Source organism: Poecilia latipinna, unplaced genomic scaffold (genome assembly GCF_001443285.1).
Source record: "Poecilia latipinna isolate Pla-1442-1.1 unplaced genomic scaffold, P_latipinna-1.0 Scaffold90, whole genome shotgun sequence".
NCBI classification, from domain to species: Eukaryota; Metazoa; Chordata; class Actinopteri; order Cyprinodontiformes; family Poeciliidae; genus Poecilia; species Poecilia latipinna.
In genome coordinates, this window is record NW_015112706.1 from 424,305 (window position 1) to 451,516 (window position 27,212).

Sequence of the window (27,212 nt, forward strand, 5' to 3'; positions counted from 1 at the left end):
TTATATATATATATATATATATATATATATATATATATATATATAAATGCTGCTGTATTTAAATATATCTTTTAAAATGTACATGAACTAAACAAGTGTTTTTATTTAACATCTTAAAGGGTAATCTCACACACATTGTTGTTAAAATTTTAACAAGTATGACATTAAAAGTGGAGCAAATAATTTGGTTTTCAAAATGAGGAAGTTCTATAACATTTTTTAAGGAAAATATTAATTTAACTCTTTGTTGTTGCTTTTTGTTTTTTTTTCTGCTAATTCTAAAAACTTAAAAAAGTAATTTTCGCTACTTCATTTACAAGCTACAGATCCTTCAGCTTTATTAACATTTGAATTTCCAAAAAGTTGCTGCTGTTAACAACTTTCGCTTCTCCTCAAATTTAGCCGTTTTGCAATCAAAATGAAGCATTTATCAGACACGAAAGCTGACTTTTAGTGTGTTTTTGTGCACTGCATTCCTTGGCTCTCTGGAGCTATTAGAAAGTTATTTTAATATTTTAAGAGTATTATATATAATCATTTCAGATAAAGAAAAAAAAACAAGTCTCTTGAGTTTTAAAATAAAAGGCATTGAAGTAGAAATAATTTTGAAAAGTTCTGTTTCTGCATTTTATCTCAGCTACACTACACCGAAGACATCTTTTAGGTATTTGTACAGCTTAAAATATCTTGATTAAAAAAGTTAACTATCATGCAGAATTATTAATTATGTTTCAGATGTGAATAAGAGAAACATCCCATAAAACTGGTTATGACTGTAATCTATGCTTAATTTAGTTTAATTATCAGAGTCCACTAAGCTTGCACAGCATCTATAACTATAGCCACACTCTGTGCTGCTGTGTTACTATTATACACAGGTGCATGGAAGAATGGGCCAGCCTGCTGTTGGAGTGTACCTAAGGATAAATAATCTGCCGTCACAAAGAGGGCCGAAACAGCATGGCCCTGCCGGCCTTCCCACACTCCCTGCAGAACTGGATCCAGATAGCTCAGTGCAGCAGCCCGGATTAGACCCCACGTACCTTTGTGGAGGGAAAGATTATCCAGACCTCCCTGCATTCACTGACAGGGTTTAAGTCACTCTAGCGTGCCAGCAGCCACCCGTCACCTAATCGCACTCTCAAACTCCCTTTTTTTGTTGTTGAAATTAAGCAGCTTTTCTGCCGCTGCTCCTCAGAAGTGTGTGGACAGAGCAAAGGTTAGTGGTCAGTTATCAAACTCCAGGAAAGTATCCACCCTACACTGGGATATTGGGGACAAATTTAGGATAAAAAGTTGAAGTTTCGTTTGAAATGTGCAGAGAAATCCTGTTTGTTTCCCTCTGACACTAGATTAGGAGTTAAAGATGATGTTTAGGGGTAAAGTGTGAATGTATATGGATTGTGTTTGAATATTCTGGCAGTTAGTTAATCTGAATTTGGCTTAAAAGCACCCCACCTCCCGCTCCCCCACATGCTGAGTGCCCAGAGGGCCTCTCTCCCCTGTCCTGTGGAGCTCTGTGCCCACTCAGCAAGTGCAGGCATATCCCACTTCCATCTGGCTATGACCTCACAGCCCCTGTTTGTTTAACCCCCTCTCCAAAAACTAACCTAATTATAGCCCTGTAGTACACCGATTCAGGAGATTCCCAGCGGATTTCACCACTATGCGTATACCTGTCACACGGAGGGCTCTCGCCATGGGCCACGTTGATCAGTAAGCCCTGTTTTTCACACTCTCTCCTCAAATTATGTCAGAACATGTCCCGCCAGTTGCACATCTTTGCGAGTACACAGGAAGGGGGTGGAGGGGAACGGTGGTAAAAGCACAAGAAGTGTGCGCCAAGTGTCCCCGTTTACGTCAGTGTGATGAGTGGAAAAACTCATTACACAAATCTGGCTGACAGGAGGACGTTTGTGACATCACTAATTCACCTGCACCGACCGGCTGGGCAACTCTGTAGCCGGAGCACGCCTTCCGCCCTCAAACCTTCGACTTAATCGCAGTCTGCGATCTAGCAACTCCCCTGATGTGCAGATCAGAAATTGGCGTGGTTTGGGTGTAACGGATGAACGCCTCACTGCGGGTCAGGATTCCTGTGATAGCTTCAGATTGCAGTGGGGTTGTTTTTTGGCTGGTATCCTTGAATATGGGAGGGCCTGTCCCTAACCTGTTTGAGGTTCTTGGATTGACAGCAGAGTGGTGTGTGAGTGGACGAGGCTGTTGAGGTGCGGGGGGTTGGGGACGGGGGTTAATCTCCCTGAAATGGGGCAGATGTTGTTAACGAGCTCCTCTCAGGTCGACTCCCTGCGTGGGAAAATGGCATCAAATCCTCCTGGGGTCAGGGCTTTTGGGCTGACCCACTGAGAGCCATCCCTCTTCACTGCACCGTCCTCTCCATCGCTCTTCATTCACTGCCAGCACTCAGCAGAGACACTAGAAAAATCACATCTGACCATCTTTGTAGCTCTAAGTACATCTGAGCTTCAGGTCCTTGCCTGAACCCATGTAGGCACCGATGAGGCTTGTTGCGTGATGTTAATGTCTCATTAATGATAACTGTGGATGGATCAGAGTCACTGACACAACCACAAAGAATGCTGAGTGGGAAATGCTTCAAAGACAAGCATGCCGCTGTTCAAGAAAACGCATCCACCCAGCTGCAAGCTACTTGTTCTTGTCTCAGTAGAAAGTGAAATAGTTGCATAAATGCCTTGCAGGCGCCGAAGACTAAACTAAAGTTAACATATGCAGAAAGATAAATAGAATTAACTGTGAATTTCTTTTATAATTTGTTGAAATAAAGCAACAGGCTCTTTACACTCAGTGTTCTAGTTAACAATTGATTCACTTTTCCACACATTTACGATAGCAAGAATGTGGGAGACAAAAATCTCAAAAATGTTTCTTAAACTTATTTTTTCAAGCTTTGCAATGCTAAAAAGTTTAAAAGTCATCAAAACATTCAAAACTCTTGAGTTAAACCTTAAAGTTTTGGTTGGAACTGATTGAACAAAAGCAAGAAAAACCATCTGAAGAGCTGCAGGCTGACCTGGAGCAATGTGGAGTGGTGGTTTCAGGCTGAGCCTCACAATTCCCTCTGAAACCAGCAGGCTTCAGCGGGCAAAGATCAAGGACGACAGCTACTGAAGGCTCAGAAAGAAAGGCACAAACATGTAGGACTCATATTTGATGAGCTTTAATATAATACTAAACTGTTTCTCAAGGATAATGTTTGATAAACTTAATAAACGGAAGAAAAGTTTTTATTTCTTACATTGAAAACAGTTTATTAGTAAAATAACTTGCTAACGTATTAAACAACTACTAAAATAAAAATATTTTCCCAGATGTTTTAATGTGTAGAGATCCGATATTAATGTCTGTATTGGTGCCGATATTGAAAAAATTCCACATCAGGTATTGGTTACAACGCACGATCTATAACGGCAGATCTACGTCATGCTGTATTTATTTCATATTCCTAATTTAAGTTTCTTAAACATTTGGGGAAGCTGTTGGTGTATTTAAATTTGCTGTACTGGTGCAGAAATATCAAATAGATTTACAATTCAGAACATTTATGTCTGTATTTTTATTTTTATCTTTTAAAAAGAAATCCTTTGAGTCAGTTCTGCACTTTTTTCCTGCGTCATATCGGTATCGACTGTTACTCCATCAAACAGCTACACAACAGCAAAGTGCCTTCAGTCAAAAACTTCAGATTCGTTACAATGCAGACTGTTTGAAGAGACATAAATTACAGCAACATTTAATTTCCTTTTGGGATTAATAAACTGAATATGTACTGATATTTATGTAACCATTCAATAAATTAAAATATTATTTAAAAGTTATTTTATTTCTGGAGTGTATCACTAAGTAAAACACATTATTAATTACACACAGATGGATATTTGAAAGCCTGTATTTCTGTTAATTATGTTAATTATTTTCCACATGAAATGTAAAATTAAATATTACATCAGACTATTAAAAAACATTTTCAGTACAAAAATTTAGCTTTAATGGAAAGTATGTTTAATTCCTGGTTGGAGATTGTCAGTTTTCAAAGGGTACTTTTACAAATGAGATTTATTGGAACGCATATTCTAAAAAATGTGGCATGCGTTTATATTCCACGCTTTTTAGGTTTCTTTTGGGAAAAGCTGTTAAAGTTATAATTTGTGCTGCTCTTAAAAATCCAAATTAAAGCAGGTTAAAGTTCTTGGCTGCAGAGTAACAAAATGTCAACAAGTCCAATGGATATGAATCCTTTTGGAAGTTATTTCAGATTTCTTTCAAATGTTACACTCTGGTTAGAAAAATGATGAAGCCACATTTTCAATTTCATTGAAACTTCAAATTAACCCTCAATGACATAAACTAAACGCTTTCAAGGAACTATGAAAGAATCTTTTTTTTAATGTAACATTTGGTTTGATGGAGGAGTCTGATGGCTATTTTGTTGTTCGACCCATGTACAGACTGAACACACAACTTAGCTATGATGTGGTTTCTCCTCATCAATCACGCCCAGAATGGGCACGTCTCTGTTTTATACCGTGTCAGCGGTGCCTGCCTTCGGGTTTATCCCAGCTCAGCTTTTAATGCAAAGGTCATCCATTAAGGTGTTTGACTCTGAAGGCGTGTTTACTTTGCCGCAGCAGGTGTGTGTGAATATGAGACTTGTCAAATATGAGTCAGGATTACCGTGGCTTTTGTCCCAAATAGAGCAAATACAAATCGCACGAACGACTTGAAACGGGACGAATCTGATTTATTTTTTCTTTCTTTCTCTGGTTCCTCTGACATTTTCTTCGGTTAGAGATCATCGAGCCTTTCTTGAACTTGTTTTTGCTTGTAATTGTGGTTGCAGAAAACCACAAAAGCGCACGCACTAGTAGTTCGCAGCAGGATTAAGCGACTTCGTTGCGAGTAAGTCGTGATGACAAATGGATGGAAACATTTGGTTTTGATGTGAAACTGATTGACTCACTCTGGTGTGAAACATCGATCCTCTGCAGATGGTCTTTTTCTGCACCACGTTTGTCTATGAACACTGGAGCATGTAGAGCTACTTGAAATTTGCTAAGATATAGATTTTTTTCTACCCTTCCAGGGTGTGCTGTAAAAATTGGGCCAAGTGTATGTGAGCTGGTGTATGTGCTGTTCTTTAGGCATTACGAGGAGTGTATGGGACCTCTATTGAACAATGCAGAGCTGAGGGGGGCAAGGACTTAGGGGGGTGGCAAGGGGGAAGATTAGGCCTCTCATCTAGGCCACAGATATTGATCAGTGTATGCTGAGGACAGTGAAAGGGAACACGGATTGACAGATAAACAATGGCCATGTGAGGTGACTGTAGTCCATCAGAAACCCTCTGATCACATCTAACTGTTCATTCTGCAACATGTACCCACATCTGACTCCAACTCGATGAAAATATGCTTTGTGACTTGAGAAAAAAAAGTAGAGTCCTCATTTGAATCTGAGAGAAGATTGATGTTTTTGGCCAAGTTTGGGGCACTTTTTTGAACTTTTGCCTGTGTGCGTGTGTGTGTGTGTGTGTGGGTGGTTTTTGGGGATCGTATCCCTGGGAACGTGGGGGGAGGTGGAAGACGCTCGGCTACGGGTCAGTCGTGACTGACTCTGTCACTTATTGATTAGTTGCCATGGAGAGTTAGTCAGGCCATCTCTCTTGGAGGTGTGTCCCCCAGGGCCAGCGGCGGCGTCCAGATGAGCCTGTGGAGGCTTTGTACACAGGGGGTTCAGTGTGCGTGTGTGTGTATGTGTGTTTATTATAGCCCTCACTAATTCTCACTAACAGCTCCTTCATCTTCCTCCATAGTGTGACCTCATATTTTTATTAATACACTGATTTTGCATCCCGTCTCTACCGTTCCATGTTGCAAAATCTCAGAGAGAAAAAGTGTTTCTGCACACGCACACACACACACACACACACACACACACCCACACACACACACACACACACACCTCCTCCCAGGGGATCTGCAATAAAGAGGATTGTAAACAAATTGTCCAAACTTATTGAGCTGTGAAATCCACCTCATATCCTCTGGATTTGCCTGTTCCTGTGATCCCCAGTCATCTCTGTTTTTGTGCTTTTCCCTTCCAAGGTTTACGAAGGAAGAAGGAGGTGGAGATGGACGGAGAGGACGTCTTGGAGCCAGCGATCCACCTGCAGTAGCTTACGACTCTGACTGCACAGCAGGAGGAGACGGTGACGGTGCTGAACTTCACACCTAACATTCAGATTGAAAACAAAACAGGTAGAGAACAAGTTAGAAGACAAATTGAACTGTTAAAGATATGGAGGCCCAAGTAAGACAGTGTTATGAATGGATAATTGTAATCTTTCTCTGCCTGTATCATTTCTTATAACTTTAGCTCAGATTTTTAAAATCAAAATAACTTAATTTGTAATGGAAAATCACAGAAATGGCAACAGAGTAGAAAGATTTTAACATTCTCTTTCTTTAATGATGGTAAAAAGGACTCTCCATTAGTTATTACAGTATTTCCTTAATGGAAATTAAAAGGCATTAATAAGTACTTTGTTGTGGCATTTTTAACAAATATAAAAACAACAAAAACACGCTTTATAAAAAGATTAAATTGATGCCACTGAAATACCTGTTGAACTTTTATGCATTAACCGCAGGATCGGATACTTTTTACGTTAAAGAATGCTTAATTTATAAAACATAGAGTTCTGAAATGTTAAAATATAAAAAGGCACCTCACTGAAGGCAGAGAGGGCATTTTTACACTCGGTTTACTCTGTACAAAAGTAATTTGTGCCTCAGTTGTTTCAGTGTTATTGTCGTTCTTTTTCTTGTGAGTCAAAAACCACATGAATTGAGTTGATACTGTTTAACACCTAACTTGTCATGTTTGATTCTGACATCTATAATTCTTTAGGAAATCTGTGTTTTGTTAAAAGACCTGCTGTATCTTCTCTGATGGTGGAAGAAGGCCACACACACATCCTCAGAGAATAGTTTTAATGGACTAAAAACTAATTTGCTTGTAACAGGAAACAAAATGTAACACTCATTATTCTGTCTAGAAATCATTACATTAAATGCCCTGCAGAAAGCTCTAGTGAAAATCTCTCTCAGTTGCGACACTTAACGTATGTGGATATTTTTTGTGGGTCAGAGCATCTTTTAGAGAATTTCTGCCATGCAAATTTTTTAACAAAGCATGCAGTTGATACCCTGTTGGTTGAGAAAAGACGACAAATGCATGTCCATAAACATGGTAATGCTTAGGATAAAAAAAATATAACAGAAATCCAGGTGGTGATTGTGCTAAAAGCATCCATGAAACGGTTTTGGCATTAAGTTTTTATTGCAGTATTGTTCCCTGTATTAGACTTTGAATTGGCTGGCTTGGATTCCTGTAAAATTATCCCTCATTAAGCTTTTGTGTAACAAAAAAAGAGAAGGTTATCATCACAATGAATTAATTGTATGCATAAAGTCTTATTTCTTTTGCTTTGTGAGCTTTACAGACTGATGAGAGATTTCCTCATTAATGTTTTTCTAAACCTTTAATCTTACCCAGAAACCTGATTTGGACCTTTGAACAGGAAGTTTGACAACTTTTGGTGTTATGTAAAGACAAACAACTGGAACAGTTAACGTTCCCAATTTAAGTTTTTAAATGAATGCAAAAGTGCAAAACCTATTTCCAGGTACAAAGATTCTCCTGCAATTCAGAGTAATGAAATTGTGTGATGAAATGGTTAATTCCTTACACGTTGAGTAAGGATTGTTCCAATCTACCTCATACTTAAACAAAATATCCCATTACGATGACAATATAGCATAACTTCTTCTCAGTAAGTCAAAGTTTCAAGAGCTCACAGTTCTTTAAACCTTCTCCCCCTTTTCAAGGATATGCGCACAAACTTCTTACGCCCGAAACTTGGCGACGCCCCCCCATCCCTCCTCGATATCACACCTTGGGTGCATAAACATGCCTGCGGTCCACACATCACCCCACCCCGGGGGGCCTGCCTGGCTTTAGTGCCGCACTGTGACACCAATCAGGGGAGATGGCGGGCTCCTTTGTCATGCAAACACTACTCGCTTCTTGTCTTATTCAAATGTCTGCCCTCTCTTTTTCTCCTCTCTGTCGGCCTCTCATCCCCTCCACCTCTCCCAACTTCAGCCCCTCTCTCTCTCGCTCTCGCTCTTCTTCTCAAGTCCAAGTAAATCCTCTCGGAGAGACGAGAGGGAGTCTCCGGGCCTGAGGCTGCTGAGGAAGGCCTCTCCCTCTTGGGGGTCAGCCTGTGCCTCAGTGCATGGGGCTGTTTCCAGGCCCGACCAAGTCTTATTTCATATTCAAATGTTACAATCAGGCCTCTGACCCACAGGGGGCTCTTTATGGTTGCGGCTCCAGGTCGCAGGGTCAAGATGGTGATTTAATAGCTCAGGCAGAGGTAAAGAGTGGGGGAGCAAACTGATTTAGGGGATGAATGAGTAATGAAAAAGCATTTTTCCTAAGTTGTCATGTAAATTTCAATCCTTATTCAATATGAGGCTCTCGCCACACAAGAGACCTTCCTCTAGTGGACGTTAGCCACTCAGAATTAAGAAAGTCCATTTTCTGCTTTCGCTCTTGACTTGTGGTTGGTGTAAACAGTAGCTGCTGGGGAGTCGGACGAGCCTTAGGATGGAGATAAAGGAGACGTTAAAGAGCCATCATGTTAGTATGGTGCCACTGTGTCTCAGATGTCCTCATACTCTGGAGTGGCCTGTTATTCCTGTCCCCGAGGGTGTGTTCCCAGCTCTGCAGCTCGAGTAACATAGGCAGGTTTGAGTGTTTGTGTATGTATGACAGAGAACCAACTGGGTTGGATGTGCGCTGCTGTACTATTCGTGCAAAGAGAGGGATTTTTTTTAGTCAACAGGTGAGGAGAAAATTGAGATGCACGAAGATGTACCATGCAATATCATCGCTGTCCTAAGCTAAAGGCCGAAGTCATTTTTTTCTTGTCAAACTGATTTAAAAAACAAAAGCTTTTGGTAAATAATGATTTAGGCCGACCTAACCCTTGTCCTGACTTAGCTGAACAAAAACAAACTTAATTTTATCAGAGCAGAAGAAGTTTTACTACAAAGTTGCTGCTATTTATTTTCTTAAAGAGAAACAAGGTACAGCAAAAACAGAATAAATACTGTGGAAAATGCACAATGAACTTAGAAAACATAAACATATGGTCAAAAATTATATAAAACAAAATGTAGGAATAGCAATGTGCCAGTGTTTTTGTCCGTCTACCTTTTCAAACTTTTATTACAGTTTTGAGATCCAATGTTTTTTTTTAACAAGTCATTTCTTACTTGCTTTGACAAGTGATAATTAAAAGTAATTTCTTAACATTTTCTTATTTCTGCTGTGAGTAAATGTGATTAAGCTACTCCACTAAATATCACTATGAGCAAGATGTTGCTCAGTAGTTCTGGTTTGATTAAGAGTCGAATCTATAGCTCTGAAATCTGTACAGAAAACACAACATTTTTAGGATTAAAAAAAGACTATGATAGATGATTTCTTCTGATATAGTCCTATATATTCTAATATTAATATTTAAAATACACAAAGGTGCAAAATCTTACTAGGTCAGCTCAAACTTACAAAAATAGATTGCTAAATAACCTAATCTATTCATTTTAGTCTTTTTGAGCTCGCATCTAACATTAAGTTAATTCAATCTAATTAACCTGAAAAGAAGCTTAATTATGCTAGTTGGACTTTCCTGACTTTCGTCCATCTGCATTCTTCTGCTAAAGTTTGCAAAGAGAAAACAAAGGATCAGAAGGGTGTAATTGTGCAAGGGTTGTCTATCAGCAGAAGGGTCACATTATTTATAAACCGTTGGCACAATGAAAACTGCCATCAATAACTGAGGAAGCTGTGGGACAGAAGGGACAACGGCTCACCCAAACCATTGAAAAGACAAGATAGACTCGAATCAGGGAGGCTGCCAAGAGGTCAGCAGCAGTGCTGTGGCTGTGGGAATTTTCAACAAGGACGTTTCGTGCTCCAACGTTAATCACATAATGATTCATACCACTGGCAGGTGTCAAAATTATTGTTGTTCAACACAGATGTCTGTCTCTGATAAGAAATGTGACGGCCAACTCTCAAAAGATAATAAAACAATCCAAAGGTGTGCCAATTTTGAAAAAAAAAAAAAAAATCTACTTGGATAGACATCTATGTAAAATTATTTATTCTTTTATCAGTACTCAATGAAGCATCTTTACTTCTTTTTAAGTGCAGAACAAGAATTTTCACTGGTATTTTGAGAATTTATGTCTGGTGATGATGTCCACCCACGTGACGTTGGAAGGCCTCCTTGCCATCACCCTAATATTTAAATCACTCCACAGATTCTCTTTCACAATTCAGGACACTAACTGCCTCACACTAAACTGGAAATATCACTTCCAGTCTGAAGAAATATGTTGCTAAAATAAAACATTTAAAACTAGGTTTTTCTAAATCTGCAATGGAGTATTAGGGCCTCACTAAGAAAAAAATAAAATAAAACAAAATAACATTACAAGAATAAACTTAGATGAGAATAAAGTCATATCATCAGAGTAAAATCTTATGAGAATAAAGTGGAAATAACACAAGAATAAAGTTGTAATAATATGAGAATAAAGTCATATTATTTCACAAATAAAGTTATGGGAATAAAATTGTAATACTATGACTTTATTCTGTATGTGCATAACATAACTGTGTTATGCATTATAAGCAAGTTTATTTTTGTTTGTTACTTTTATGTTGACAAATCATTTCACATCCATGTCCCTAAATAATGTCCCATCAGTTAGTTTCTATTTGCAAATTTTTACATATGGCCACAAAAATGCTCAAATCCCACAAGTAATTTCTACCTGAAAACTGTATAACACAGTATTGCCATTTATTTTGGTTATGAAGCCAAAATAACTTTAACACATGTCAGATTTGTAGATATTATTGACTAGAGAAAAAAAAAACAAAATTATTTTCTTATAGAAGATTATAAATTATAGAGACAACACCTTTTTGTACCCAGAAAACTCTAGTATGGCAAAGGTGCAAAATCACCTGCAACCAAATTATACATTACTTAATACACAAGTGTGCATGTACAAAGTATCTTCATATTTCAGAAATCAAACAACAGCAGCAACAAATAAAAAAGTCAAGCAAAAGTATTAAAAACCACAACTGAAATTAACATAAAAAACATCCTTTCTGAGAGCAAAATATAACACCCCAAAACATTAGCAACAGTAAAGATATACTTCATCAACTCAAACATAACCAAGTAAATGGATAGATAGCAAACAAATTTGTAAACAAGCAGTTTAATGCTGGAGACACATATTGATTGGTATGTAGGACCCTGATTCATGTCACATAGCTATTCATAATACATAATGATCAAAACATTTTCTTATTAATGACATCATTTGTTGATTTTGATTGGCTCTTCAGAGTCATTATGGCATTTTATGACAGAATATAACCTTTGTATTCCTTTTGATCTCATATTTTATTTCTTGCAGGTTTTTTTTTCTCCACGTGTTTAGAATTAGGTGGAACCCAAACCCAACCGCAGCCCATAGTACAACGCTAACTAACAATTATTTACTTGAATGTCAGGGTAACTTTGATTGTTGAGGAGTTAAAATTGCTCTTTCAGATTCCATCTTCCTGAGTCTTAATTTCAAACTGTCCCTGGGTTTTAGATTCAGTTCCACATTGCCCTGCTATGTGTCACTCTCTTTTGTTTTGATTTGCTTTGGATACACTTCTCTGCGAGCTCAGTGTAATGAGTGTAAAGTATCTCTTCAGTGTGTACACACCCATAATAAGAGGACAGGTTTTTTAAATGTTAAAAATCAGAGGAGGAATTGTTTATGTCATATATCCTGTATTATGAGTGTGCATATAGTGACATCAGAACGTAAAACTCCCGTTTAATAGAAAGAAACCTCCAGCACATTTACTTATACACAGTTCTCTAAAAATCCTGCTGCAACATTTAAAAACTACTAGGAAGGCAGGGCAATTTTATTTAGTTAGCACATTTTCAGTAACAAGGAAAATAAAACAAAAACATTACACTGCAGTGGCAAATCAAAGGAAAACGATGACAAGTTGAAAAAACGGACTGCAATTTGTGATGTCCCATGTGTGATTAATTCAGAAGACCTGAAAAGTTTTAAAAGTTGATACAACAGCAACAGGTCTTTAATGTGTTTTGGTGCTAAACCATTCAGTAATTTATAAACTAACAACAGTATTTTAAAGTTTATTCCATGAGCTACAGCGAGCCAGACTTCAGAACTGAGGAGATGTTCTCCATCTTCCTGGTTTTAGTGAAAATACGAGCAGCAATATTCTGGATCAGCTGCAGCTGATTGATTTTTGAATTAGCTGATTGATTTTTTAGGCAGACCTGTGAAGACACTGTTGCAGTAATCAATGCAACTAAAGCAAGATAAACACATGAGTGAGTTTCTCTATATCTTAAATATCTATATCTATAAATTAGTCATTTAATCCTGGAAATGTTTTTTAAGTGACAGAAGGCTGACTTTGTAATCGTCTTTGTGTGTCTCTGAACGTTCAAGTCACTTCACCCAGATTTCTGGCCTGATTATTAGTTTTTAGTTGTAATGTCTTAAGTTGTGTGCTGACTCTTGATCATTCCTCTTTAAGTACAAAAATAATTACCACATTTTTGTTTCTGTTCAGATCTAGAAAGTTATCACACATCCACATAATGATTTTTTTCCATGCGTCTGCTCAGCTCTTGAATGGTTTCATAGTCACCTTGTGATGTTTGTGAACAAATTCACACACTCATAACTTTGCTGTAGATCTTCTTGGTATGTCGTAGTAACCTGTTTAGAAACAGAACAAAAAGAAGGAATTTATATTAACTCCCATTTGATCCTAAAATATATACCTGCTGTTTGACCATTTTACTAGGAGTTTATTTCTTTTTTGTGAAAGTTTCAGAGTTTGTTAAAACTTTTGTCCCCCATGGTTTCTTATTTTCTCAGCAGAAGCAGCGACCAGAAGACAAACATGTTCAGATTTGGTTGTGGGGCCACTCTAGGGTAAGCCTCGGTAGGCACAGCTGTAGTGCTAAGTCATTACTGCTCCTCTGGTGCCTCAGAAGAAAAGTGCCGCTCCCGCCACATGGCCAGCTTGCCTCTCCTGTGTCCAGCCACACACTCTCCTGCAGGCCTGGCAGCACCAGGCAGCAGCACTCACACTTTGCTCTCGTCTTAAATTTGGCAGAGCAAAACAGAGGTGTCACAGGGGAAATAGAGTACTTTGTTGGGGTCAGAGGGAAGGATGGATGGTGGTAGAGGTTAAACCGGGGTAGGGGGCTCTGTTCTTTTCCCTCTTATCTTCCGACTGACCATTCTCTTTCCCATCCCACCCCCTCCTCCTCCACTGCTCCCCTGTATTCCCTTTTGTGGCCTGTGCACCTGCAGCCCTTGAGTCTGGGCAATAAAGCTGAAGGATTTGTCTACTGGAGGTTGGAAGGAAAAGTAGCGGAGCGGGGGGGGGGGGGATCTTTAGAAACAAAGGGAAACACAAAAGCAACAGGTTCAAACTGTGGCTGTTTAATATGGTGCCATTTAATATTCAGAGCGATGGTCTTGACGTGATGCCGTTTGACATAGTAAGAGCATATTTAAGCAGATTTACACTTTGTTTGGGGTTGTGTCATAATGAATCAGTCTGATAATAATGGCTCATGCTTTCAGACTATTAGAGGGGCCTCATATATGTAAAATGAGCAAATTGATTCTATTCTGTGAAGGCTTCATGTCTGCTATATGTTAAAGGACGGTGTTATGTGTTTCCCAGGCACATAGTGCAATTTTATAGCATAATCAAGTAACTGTTACTTTCAGTTGTTATAAAATTGTTTTATATGTCAAACTTAACATAAAAGAAATTTTACTTTGCAGTGTAAGTGGCCTTTGTCTCTTTAAGAAGCTCCTTCTCTTTCCGATGCGCCTCCTTCAGCAGGTCATCACAATGTTTGTCCATCATGGCATTTACAGACGTTCTTAGGGGCGATGCACTGAGAAGTAGTTTGCATGATAAAGCTCAGCAGACTCAGAGTTTCACCAGGTAGTTTCACCAGCCTGTGGTCTGGAGGTGCGGGTGAGGGGTGAAATTTGAGATGAAACCTCCCCTCTGACATTTTCACTTAGAATCGATTAAATGTCATTTCTGCAAATTTTTCAGAACACAAGTTGCTACATTTTTGTTTTCTCAAGTTTAAGAAACACTTCAAAATGGGGAAACAAGAAAAATGTGTATGGCACTCAAAATCAAATAAGTGTCTAGCTTTAAACCATTTATGTTTCTGCAACTTCTGTGGAACTGCTGTAGCTGGTTCTACCACTACTAAAATGTTTTGTTTACTGTTCCCAGTTAGGTTGGTTTCAGTTTCTCCATTGCTTCCTTGGATGTTTTACACCCATTGCCAAACAAAACTGAAAGTGCTGAGGAGCAAATATTTATTTTAAAAATCTGAAAATCAAAATGATGAGTGAATCAAGAGATTGAAAAGTTTTTGTTGATAACTTTTGATAGGATATTCAATATTGTCATTACTTAGTAAAATATTCATATCCAATTAAATGTCATTAAATTTTATTGAGATTTTGCATAATAAACCAAAGTAAAATAGTGGAACTTCACATTTGCATCCTTCTTTTCAAGTAAGTCTCTGAAAGTTGTGGCATGGATTTGTAGTTACCTCCTTTCCCCAGAAATTTGTGGAGAAGTTCAACGTAGAGTTTGGTTATCAAACAATCTTCCAAACTCGGAACATTTCCTAGAGTGCAGTTCTTGGAAATCTTCATCCAAACATGGAAACAGTTTGGCACAACTGCAAACCATAGATAAGTAGCAACTCTGGAGTAGCTGCAGAGATCCACATGTCAGCAGGAAGAATCTATTGAATGAAGAACTTTATTACTGCTTTTCTTAAATTTGACTTTATTGGTCAGAGTTGATAAAATGATGGAAGGAGCTAAAGACAAGGAAGAAAACCTGGTGGATGTTTTCAAAGAGTTGAAACTGGGGCAGAGCTTCTCCTTCCAGCAGGTCAGCGACTCTAAACATGCAGCCAGAGCCAAATCAAAGCTTTTGGGTGTGTAATTATTTTCTCCAATCTGACTCATCTTGAGTCATTTTGCAGGGAAGGATGGCAAAAACTTTTGATTCTCCATATTATGGATTATTTATACTGTTTCTCATATTTAGTTATACCTCTGCCTTATTGCATTCGTTACAACTTTCCAAATATAATCCAAAGACTTGTCTCTGACTAAGCTTGAGCTGTTTTGTAGAGTAATTGGCAGTTTTTCCTGCCGATTACTATATACCTCAAAAGTCCTGCACATCTAACTGCAGCGAAGGTGGTTGTGCAAAGCATTGACTCAGACGGGCTAAATGCAAATATATACCACCATTTATATTTTTATTCCTTACACAAAAAAAGCAACACTGTCTTTTTCTTTCCTCTTCTCAATTATGTCACATCGAGGTTGGAGACTCTAGCATGATAAAATATGGAAAGGTTCAAGAGTTGCGAACAATTTTGCAAAGCGCTCCATATGATGCTAGTCATAAAATCCGCTAAGTCTGCTAGAAAACAAAAGAAAAACAAGAAGCAAACATAAATAGTTGTTTTTTTTAAGGATGCATCGATGTAGTTAAAATGTTCTGCAGAGTTTCTTTTCATTTCCCCACCTGTTGTAATGTTATGTTCAGTCATGTAGAACTTTTCTCTCACCAGTTGCATGCCAGACCCCCCACATTGTAAATGTTCGCAAAGGGAAAAAAGATTCAGCTCTTTCAGGGAGCGGCCATGAAGGCAGAGGAAATCACTCTAAACGGTCTTAATTCTGCCATTAGACGAGAGCGAGCGCTGTGGGGATTGGCTGGCCCTGTGCTCCATATTCACAGAAGCAGGATGAGGCTGAGAAGCCCGCTGAGAAAATGGTGTCGTAATCAGAAGCCGGCAGTTCTGCCTGATCAGGTACACTAGCCCCTCTTCTCGTTTCCTCACTCCCCTCTTCCTCCTCCTCTTCTTCTTCTTCCTCTTCGTCCTCACCCCCAAGCCCCTGTAATTTTTTCCTCCCTGAGCCTTGCCCCGTGAGGAGATCCTAATAAGAGTTTGGATGCGCTGTGCTCTTCTTATGTGAAGGCCTGGCAGGAGGGAACGGAGATGAGGCCTTAAAGTTGCAGGGAGGTGGTATGTGTTTAATCTGGAGGTATATGGAGCTGTGATGGTGGGATGATGGGGGCTTGTTTTTTTGTTCCCACATTTGATTATTCAGGTTGGCTGAACTACATTCTAAACCCATAAAATTTGTATCCCCTCTGGGGAACCATTTGCATATATTTCAGTGCCCCCTCCCTCACATCCCAATTCCCCCCTTTTATTTCTCAGAAAGTGAAAGAGAGGGTGAAGCAACCAGGCCTGTCTAGGCTTTAAGATGTCACCGTGGTGTGAAATATGGGCGAACAAGCAGGGTCTTTGAAACCCAAACTAACCCCCCACCTGCCTCTAAGCTTCTGGCACACACACACACACACACGCACGCATGCACACATGCATACACACACACACACACACGCACACACAACTAGTTGCTTCCTTATACTGGATTTAAATTTTAAGTCTGTGCAAAGTCATACAAGATCTGCAGCTTCAGTCGCAGAACATTACTGAAGGGCATTTCTCCTTCAATCACTCCAGATATGTAGAGGCTTCCCTTTATCAGGTTTTGTACATGCATCTGTTTGCAAAATACTTTATTCCATTACATGTCAAAATAAAAGGAGTCATTATAAAGGCAGGGCAAACTGCTGCAGGCCAGGAAAAGTACCTAATCTCTGGTAAACAAAGCAGCAATGCCTGGCTCTGTAAGTATGCCAGATTCACTCTTACCGTTGACGATGTAGGGGGGATTATTTCTCAGACAAAAATGATCTGAAGCCAGGTCTTAAAATTCCTCTTAGGATGTGTGCCCAGCAGCAGCGAAAAGAAGGGAACACACATGTAGCTGCTCGGGCAGGAAAAGCGAGCCAATGAATTGCCAGTCAGCCATAAGAGACACCTGTTCGTTTGTCTGGCTGGTGAGGTCGAGGTTTTTGTTTTTCGCCGTGCCAACAGGCCCACTGGCTCTACTTTTACTGCCCATCTGTACGGATGGGTGAAGTTGGACACCGGTCTTTGAAAGAGGCGTAGAGCAGGGGGCGGTGGTTGGTACTTGATGGCATTTTGGTCACATGGGGTGAGTTGCTGTCATCCTTTAACCTTCCCCCCTGGACCCCTCTTCCTCTCCCTCCCGTGCCCACTCCCTAGTGCACAGGCAGAATGCAGTGTCAGGAGGGTGAGCACTGAGCGCCCATTGTGTGTGCTAACCAAAGCGGAATGCCCGGGTGACAAAAGGGGGAGGAGTGGGCTCAAGGCACACAAAGCCAGGGGGAGGAGAGGGGAGGAGGAGAGGGAGAGGGGGGTGGAAGAAGAGAGGGGGCAATCTGCTGGGGGCTAAATAGACCCACTCTGCCCCCAAAACTCGAGGCACCCTAAAAATCTTCCCTCACCTCCCCCGTTGCCTCCATTAGCTCCTGGGTGTACAGTACACACTCTTACTGATAGCAGCTCTTATATTCCCAGTAGCGTGGAAAAGAAAAGGAGAACCGACAACAACGAAACCTTCAAACTATTAAGTGTTGGGTTAGGTGTTATGAGTCATGCCCTGAAGAACCAAAACAGGATCCATTTGGAAACCGTAGTCATGGTTTCCAGGCCCTCGTTAGTCAGGGTTGTCCTGAAATGTGTCACTGCCAGGATTGTGTGATGTGTCCTGAAAAACACTGCAAACTTTTCCCTTTAAACAGGCAAATCTCTCCTCAGTGATGTCCAGCATTCGTTTGGCACGGATCCCTTCACGGTTACATGACCCGGACCATCCATGTGGCTTTGTGTCTATGTTTTTAGCGTGTCAGCATGACAGAGCAGGGGGCACACGCGTGTGCTTGTACTCGCCTGTCTATTCCAGAAGCTGGGAGCAGTCTCGCCTGTGTACTATCGCACGTCACTGTGAGGCTCTCAGCTCCCATAAACAACCTGGGGCAACAGGGCAGTCACCTTAAAATGAGGGAAACTAAGCTTGAATTAACTATTAATTCCACTGCAAGTAGAAGCACATCTAATCTGATGATTTGCTGCTGCAGTGCTTTTACTGCCAGTATGATTAACTTAAATGTGTATTACTGTGTTCCTAACTCTTTAAACTATCTCACAAACTCACCTTTTCACCCCCCCCAGTTTATGAAAGGATTTATCTTCAGTCTCTCTACACCGGTCAGGCTTCATATGTTCTTTTGACGTTCTTTAGGGTTGAGATTCAATACAGTTTAATCAAATTCAAAAATACTTAATCGCAAAGGAAAATGCTGCTGTTGTAACTTTTTTCATCCAAGAGTTCAAAGAATTTTAGAGCCTGTTGCAGTAACAAAGTTTGCTGGATGATAAATTGTCCCCAAAATTATTGCGTTAAATAATAATATTGTTTTTTTAGAGATCATTTTCAACTAATATATTGGTAATGGCACATGAATGCATGTTAATTTACTTTAATTTTGTGACAAACACACAACTCTTGAGTGGAAGATATTTTAAATATCCAAAATAAAACACAGCAACCAAAAACAATAAGTGAAATGGGACTTAAAACCACACAACCGATTATGGACCACAATGATGTCTCTTTAAACAGTAATCATCAGAATGGAAATTATTAAGCTTATCTTGATTTATAATACTTATTTATTTATACAGCCACAATGCACAGCATTTTTTAACCATTTAAAAGAAGAGATGCCTGTTACCAGGTTATAGCAAAAATGCTAATTTTCACCTGCAGTCCCTGGACAGGTTGACATAATTAAATATGACTTAACAGGTTGTGGCATGGTGAAAAGCCAGCTTAGTAATTACAAAAGTATTACATAAATGTTTACGTTATTATTCAGATCTCACTAAAAACAATTTCTTCATCTTCATTAATAAAGACTGCAAGCCTGCTTGTTAAACAGTCATAGTTTTGCCAAATAAACGTTTCATAATCAAATTTGACAAATTATTCCAATGACTTGTCATGTGATTATTTGCTTATTGTGACAGGCTGATGCTGGTGATGCTGGGCTAGAAGGATCTCCTGTAGCAGTCAGTGTCACAGTGAGATAAAGAAGCCTCTGACTGAAGACACTCTATTGTTGTATTCCAGTCTGATAAAGTGGATGCACAGGGTTGTCTGTGATGTTTTTAATTTTATAAAGAATCCTGATGCTCAGTTCATAAATCTAGAAGTTTGTTTCATCCTCACTAAGAACCAAGAACCCGGGCTGGAGATGCTCAGTTCATCCCCACCGAAATGATTAACATCAACTTCAAATTCTATATTCATCCCTACTAATAATGGCTCAGACTGGAGAAGCTTGGTTCATTTGTACACACCACCATTGAGACTCTTTGCCATTAGAACCACTGAACCAAGAATGACCAGACGATGAGAAAATAACTTGTTATTCCCTTCAAATAACAATGTGAAGTCTAATCAGAGTACTTTATTATTTGCTTTCATGCCACTTTATTCATTTTTTTCTTTCATGTGCCCTAAACACAGCTAATGGGGAGCAAGAACAATAAAGGATGATCAGATGGTCCTTTACATTTTGTTAAAGTTTTTTGTTTCTGTGGCACAAAGACGTATAAATCACTCTTAGTAAAGTCTCCTCCACTCTGCCTCCCTTCACTCATGCAGAGATCAGCCTTCCCCTGATGCATTTACATGCATTGCTGCAGGGCAAAGATAGTTTCCCGTTTTATCTGCGCTGAGTTTATGGGAAGTAGCTTGGTGAATTGTTTTGATTTACTTGTTGTGCGAAGGGTCAAATGTCAGCCTGAGGGCAGGCTTTGAAGACCAAGTGAACTAGGCAAGGATCCACATTTTTGACTAATACAACTTTTTTTTTTTTTAGGTTTGCCGACGTTGTTGGTGAATATGCCCCCATTTGTGATTTAAAGTCATGCATTTATGCACATCAGTGCATCAGGTGAGTTGAAGCTGTCTGTGCTGGTGCAGTTAGAATCTCTCCATCAGCGCTGACCCAGGCAGCCATCATCGTTCTCGAGCTGTAATTCACCCCACTGCAATCAGGGTCCTGATCTGGGCTTCTGTGAGACCTCTCCACTCCAGATGATTCTTCTCCTGATTGGCCTAACTGGACTCCTGTCTGTGGCGGCAGATTAGCATGAATTGTTTTTTCTTATGTGGCACACAGATTGGGCCTTGTTAGCATTCACACCTCCACATCCAAAGCTCCTGGGAGGCTCAAAAATGCAGAGGAAAACTAGACTTGGTGGATGATTTTTACTTTCAGAGAAGCATAGGAACTGCAAATATTAACTTTTGTAACACAGATTTTTTATTGTCTGATAATGGATATTACAAAAAAAACAAAAAAAAACAAAACACTTTTCCATTTGAAAGAAGAGCATGTGAGACTCGTCAGTCCAGTTCTGTGTAGATTTGCTTTCAAATGTATTTTTAGGTATTTTTCTTTTTTTGTCCAGTCCAACAACCTAGGGACAGAGCCTGCACTTAGGACATTGCATCTCTAGTGAAGATGTGTAAAAAGCCTTATAGTTGTTTTATCTTTTTATGCTGTAGTCTGATCTCACACTAAAAACAAGAAAAATGCAACCTTGAAATTATGGAGGAATATAAAATTAAAAGAATGAAGTCGTGTGAGAATAAAGTTGTTATATCACGAGAATAAAGTCGTATGAGGATGGTGTCTAAAATCATAATATTACAACTTTATTCTTATAAAGTTATGACTTTATTCTCATATTAATACCACTTTAACCAAACCAAGTTCGGGTAGAAACTTAGGACAGAAACAGCCACTCTTGGGTAGGTAGAACTAACTTTTTTACTTACCAGGAGTGTTTTGATGTTGTTTTGTGGAGGGACAATGACAAGTGTTTTAAATTGACAGAATATTTTCAGAATTATAAATCATGTATAACTCTTCTACTGTGCAAGTCATATTATCTGTCAGCATTAATTGTATGAGATTATAAATCATTGAGGTGTTTTTGAAGTGTTTTGTGTATGTGGAGTAAGAAGAATAACTCCTGTGAAAGTAATATTTTAGAGTTTAAAATGCAAAGTAAATGCTGTAAAATTAGCTACAGTTATCACTAAAACGTCACGTTGAATCCAGAATTCAGGAATAACCTAAAAGTCCACATCAGGAAAAACTCTCTAAAATGTGTTACACTTTCATGACACATCTAGTGACTCTTCATAAGTTGTAAAGTGTTATTGCTGTAACAGAATTGTCTGTTTTTGGTTTATTGCTGAGCTGTTTTAATGCACAAACTTAAAAGTATATTATGAACACTTAGATAAAACAGTAATCCTACTCAGGTGCACATCCCTTGAATATTTCTGATAACTTCACATTATTTCTAGGTGATAATATTGCTATTTTTTCTTAATCTTTATTTATTTATTTATATATATATATATATATATATATATATATATATATATATATATATATATATATATTCTATTCTTACAAGTTATACATTGCAAAAAAACTATGTCAAACACAACATGGTGGTTATGTTAATTGGAAGAAATATTTAAAGTTATTGTTTGAAAGTTTATTGCGGCGCCAAACAGGTGACTCCAGACCACTTTTCAAAGAATGAGGAAATTCTGGGTTACTAAAATGCTTATCCTGTCATTATAAGGATATTCATCGTCCATGCGTCATCTTATCCTGATGACATCATGTGTATTTCAGGCTCTGCACCTTCAGTAATCAGAAGCATAATAAAACTAAAGTCAACTTTATTGAAGTTGACTTTATTCTCTCATTGCAGAAAGATACCAAAAGTTTTAAATTCTGCAGTTTTTTTTGAAAAACACAGTCATTTCTTAAACTTCAATTAATTTCAGGCTATTTATACAGCATTAATTTTAATCTTTTTTTGACTATTAGTCAAGTCAGGTCAAGTTTATCTGTATCCCACATTTCAGCAACAACGCACTTCAAAACGCTTTAAATGACAAAAACATAAAAATTTGTCACTAAATCACACTAAACTGTAACTTTAAACTTTAACTCATTTAATCAGTGATATCTTGGTAGCAGACTGAATGAATAAGTCTTTAGTAGATTGGTATTTTAAATGTCTGGTCTGACAGCAACATATCAAACTGGATGAAAAAGTATTTTTTATTGTTTTGTTCTTTGTTCTGAGTATAATGATGTCCCTTAGTTTAATCTTTTGATTACTTCCAGACACTTGATACAAGCCCCAAACATCTAAGACCCTTTTTTAGTCTTTTAAAACCTTTTTTAATGCAAATATAATGCCTTTGCATGTTCAGCGTTTACAGTTAGTCAAACCGAATTGCCCTCACAGAAACAGTGCTAGCACAGGTGTGTTTATTCAACAACACAAAAGGAACATCATTTGCGTAACTTTTATTTGATGCTTTTTATTCAGAGGATCGCTGGGAAGCTTGAACTTGTAACACAAGAATAGCAATTATTATAAAAAAAAGAAAAACAACTAAGAGTTTAAAAAAAATGGTCTGCTTCTAAAAAGATGCATAAATTATAAAGAAGACACTTAAACCTTCACTTTCTCATTATCCTAGCATTTAGCAAATATAGATGCATAGATTTTTTTTATTATGATTTAATATCAAACATTGAGAAGAAAAAGGCTTATATGTCGTTTATACACTGTAAATAAGTATGTGGTGTCAGCTCAACCATATTGGCTGTTGAAATGAAACTTGAACTGTATTTTTTCTGTTATTCAATGATGATTCAGGTTTCACTGAAGAAGATATGAATCAGATAAATTTCCCTCGGTGGAATTTCACAAGCAGAGGAGGAGACGGGAGGGAGGAAGGAGGAGAATGCCCTCAGGTGTACATATGTCAGATAATCCCACCGCTTGCATCTGACCAACACTGTCTTGACTAGGGCGTAATGATAATTATGATGATTTACAACTTGTTCCTCTGGCTGCGTTGGCTACATTACATTGGCTATTTATGTTTGAAAGGCCCAGAGTAAACCTTCAAGACTGTAGCGTGATAAAAGAAAGGCACCGCTCTGATTTACGCAATCGGCTCATCCTCTCGGACTTGTGCAAATCCTTGTTTGCTTGCGTTAGTGAGGCAACATGGAGTTTCTCAGGATTAAACCTTCACTCCTGTGTTTGCTGAATTCACTCATGGAGTTGATGCATTATGTATGTGTTTGCCTATAGTGTGTGTTTAGTATTGGAAGGCGGGGCAAAAGGGCTCAAAAAGTTGACGATCAAGATGGGGGTAGGAGGGTGTTTGCGTGTAGGGACCTCATCTCCTAAGAGGCCTGGACGAGCCAGAAACCCGAGCTGGTAGGACAGGGATGGAAACACGTGAGACTCTGGCACATGGTGGCTTGAGTTACCTTTCCTTGCTATGAACTTTTGGCCCTGGTGGCAAGACCTCTCCACCCATTATGACTCCGGTGTTGCTCCACCTGCCTCTCTTTTCTGAATCTTATATTAACATCATGCAGCTCACCTGCTACATGTTAATATTTCGCTGTGTTTCGCAAGTAATGAGCTCTGAATTGCTTATTTTTTCATGTTTGTGTATTTGCTGTCTGCTCAGACAAAAGACTGGCTGGGCCCCTGTGATCAAATCTCTGTCTTTGCACCAGTCTGAAGGTAAACTCCTTCCACCAGGCAGCCAGGAAAACCTGACTTTCAGGTCTCCCACCCACACTCATTGGACGGCTGTCCTCTCACCTGTGCAAATATGAAAGCGGGAGAAAGACACAGCGAGCGAGGGAGGGTGGGGGAGAGTGAAATGGAAAGATATCCCGGTCTTTGGTTGCAGGGTGGGGTGCAGAAAAGAATACAGCACAGCTGAGCAAACCTCCACCGCCATAGGACTTCACCTGTGTGCTCTCCACTTTTCTTCTGTCTGTTTTCTCTCTTAATCCATTCTTTCTTTCCATAACTGGCCCGACAGCAATAGAGAGCAAAGGCGTTCTTTTATAGCCGCTGAATAGAGATTTCCTTTGAGGTTATGGAGTTGATACACTCCGTAATGCCACTTTTATGCCGTGGTCACAATGGACAGTGATTTACTTTCTGCCTCGGGGGACACATCCTCTCTTCAGAAGCGTTTCCGTGTAGGTGTAGGCATTAGCTGGATATTAGAAAGGAAATCCTTTTATCTGCCAGTATCCTCAGTGGATTCGTAGCTAGATTTAAAATGCAACTCATAATGGCTGTTGTTGTAAATAAACCAAATTGAGGAGCCACAAGTCCAGCTGGTGAGGATGGTGGCATGTCAGTCTGAATACATTTATTCAGTCTTTATTATTCCGTTCTCGGGCTCCTTAATTAATCTTATGTTTTCCTGCATCACATTTATCTATAAACAGTGGGTGATTTAAGCATTTCCTTCTTTTTTAAATGTAATTTCTTGAAATAGTTTACCTGTCTACATTATGTAAAGCTGTGTAAATTATTTGAAATGTTCTTTTTTTTCAGATTGAAGCAGCATGAATTGGGTGAAATTGTTTGAATTTTATGTAAAGGTTTCCTGAAACCACACAGGGTCAGAAATATACATATAGTCTCAATAATATGCATACACCCTCAGGAATATTTCCCTAAATATCCACAGCAAGTTGGAGAGACACAAGTTTCAGATATCAACAAGCTTTTGGTATCATTTTGGTTGGATATTTGTCGACCAGATATGGTAGAGTGTATTTTAATTTGCTTGCTGATTAAAATATCCAACCAAAGGGTTGGATATTTTAATATCCAACCCTTTGGTTGGATATTAAACTACTTTTATTTGTATCTACTACAAATAAAAGTAGCATCTCTACTACTTTTATTTGTAGTAGAGATGCACCAATCCACTTTTTTCACTTCCGATACCGATATCTGAGGTTTAGTACCAGCCGATACTGATCCAATACAGAAAAACAGTGCTGAATTGACTTAAAACTTTTAATTTCTAAAACACAAACATAAATGTCTTTAACTGCTGGTGCTGCACCAGTACAACACCAGCAGCTTCTAAAGCTTAGCCAAACATGTAAAAACAACACAATTCTAATTTGTTCAACATATTTGATGTTGATGAAATATGCTGATCGGTATTCCATTTACTTCTAATCAAAATCAACTCTAATTCAGCTCTACTTTACAATGATAAGCTTTATTGAGATGCTCATTTCAGTTTACAGCTGGTACCTGCTCATGCATACAAAAGTATCAGCAGCTGCTTTAAAGACAGTAATATCACTGTTCTTAAGAGGCGTGTAGGGTTTTGATCAACTGTATACCATAATCATTAAAAGTGGCGGAAATAAACACTTGAAATATAGCACCTTATTTATGTCAAATCCTTACGATTTTACTTCTTGAACTAATTTGCTGAATATATTTATGCACATAGTGAGAGTATGCAAACTTTTCAATCAGCAATTCATTTGTTTCAAAACATTCTGACAGAGGTTTCCTGATTTTTAAGATTTAGCTACAACAATAGTGCAACTACAAAGCATTGTACTGTAAAAGCAATATGTTATCATATTAAAGCCAGGGGATATAATTTTATGCACTGAGGACTTCTGCTTAATTCCACACAAGCAGTTTTTTTTGGCTCTATCTTAATTGCAACAGAAAGGCAACTTTCCTTTGCTTAAACAAAGGATCTAAGTACTTCCTATTCCAATGATGTTTAATAAAGTGACACCCAAACCAACTAAACCTCAGGAAGCCGAAATCAAAATAAAAAAGCCAAACTGTGTGGACAGCTGCACGAGAGACAAACTATATGAGCACCGCAAATAGACTTTAAACGCATTCCTGGAATGCATGACTACTGAAATACAATGAATTCATCAGCCACGATGCGCCTGGCTGACATGGTGAAGCAAAAACAAGTATGCCCCACATGCCTGCTGCCTGCAAGGTGGTGGAGGAGATGTTCAGATATGAATCTTAACTCAAAACAAGAGGGAGAGAACATAATATAAGTGTAACAAGTGGAAACTGTGACCACCCAGCAAGATACAAACAACAAATTAAGGTGTGCAAAGATTTAACTGGAGATTAAAGTTTGTGTATCCTGATTGCATGAAGTTAATACATGTTTTGTCCGTTGCTGATTTGCTCCTGTAATGACTGTAAAATAAATCCAGAGACAGTGTTAAGCTGCTTCAACAGTGTGAGGAGCTTATAATGATGGTGAGGAATAAGTGAAGCTTGTCACATATGAAGGCAGATAGTCTCACACCTATTTGCTTTCTGCCTCTTTAGTTTTTCCCCTCTCTTCCATGCAGGTTTGGGCCTGAAATACGTGCCAGACCTGCTGCCAAAGCCTTGGCCTCCACCTCACCCTGCAGACATGGCTGTACACACACGCATATATGCAAACACTCACACACACACTTCCATATGTACAAGTCGGGATGACCGTGGATCTCCTATTGGTGTTTTTTTTTTCATATTGGAAAAGCACTGAACTCACTTGCACCTCCTCAGAAACATGCAATCAGTCTTTGACGCGCTTATCAGTTCTGCGCCCTGTCTATCTCTGATGACGACGCTGTTGCGCGGCCTCATACCACATGTGCAGACTTAGTCACGATCATAGCAACATTCACACGGTCCCTCTTGAGAGACAACATAAACATACACTTTTGATTTGTCGGTTGTCTGTCAGGCATGCCCTATTTTTAAAACGGTAAACACACCTACACACATTCTCCCATGCCGGGTCACACCCACTGCAGCCCAGGCCACGCAGTGGGTCTGCCCTCATTGCTGAGGACATTTGGCTAGATTATAAGGGAGAAAAATTAGTCAGGTGAGGTAAATCTCGACACCTGAAACTCACCGCCTCTCTTTAAAGTTGTTTTCACCGCTGCCCCCGCACTTAATGCTACAGCACCGACTGATAATTGCACGCTCTGAGCTAGTCTTGTAATTGCAT

General features: G+C 39.0%; 1 long non-coding RNA gene across 4 annotated transcripts in view; it reads left to right on the forward strand.

The window, feature by feature from the left end:
- LOC106940995 (uncharacterized) overlaps nt 1-27,212 on the forward strand; it is a 51,431-nt gene that overhangs the window by 11,774 nt on the left and 12,445 nt on the right. For 2 of the 4 annotated variants that reach the window (XR_001423236.1, XR_001423238.1), the window contains exons 3-4: nt 6,144-6,296; nt 20,143-20,217. This is a non-coding gene — a long non-coding RNA (uncharacterized LOC106940995). The remainder of the gene's footprint in view (nt 1-6,143; nt 6,297-20,142; nt 20,218-27,212) is intronic. The other 2 variants (XR_001423239.1, XR_001423241.1) reach the window with 2 other exon arrangements.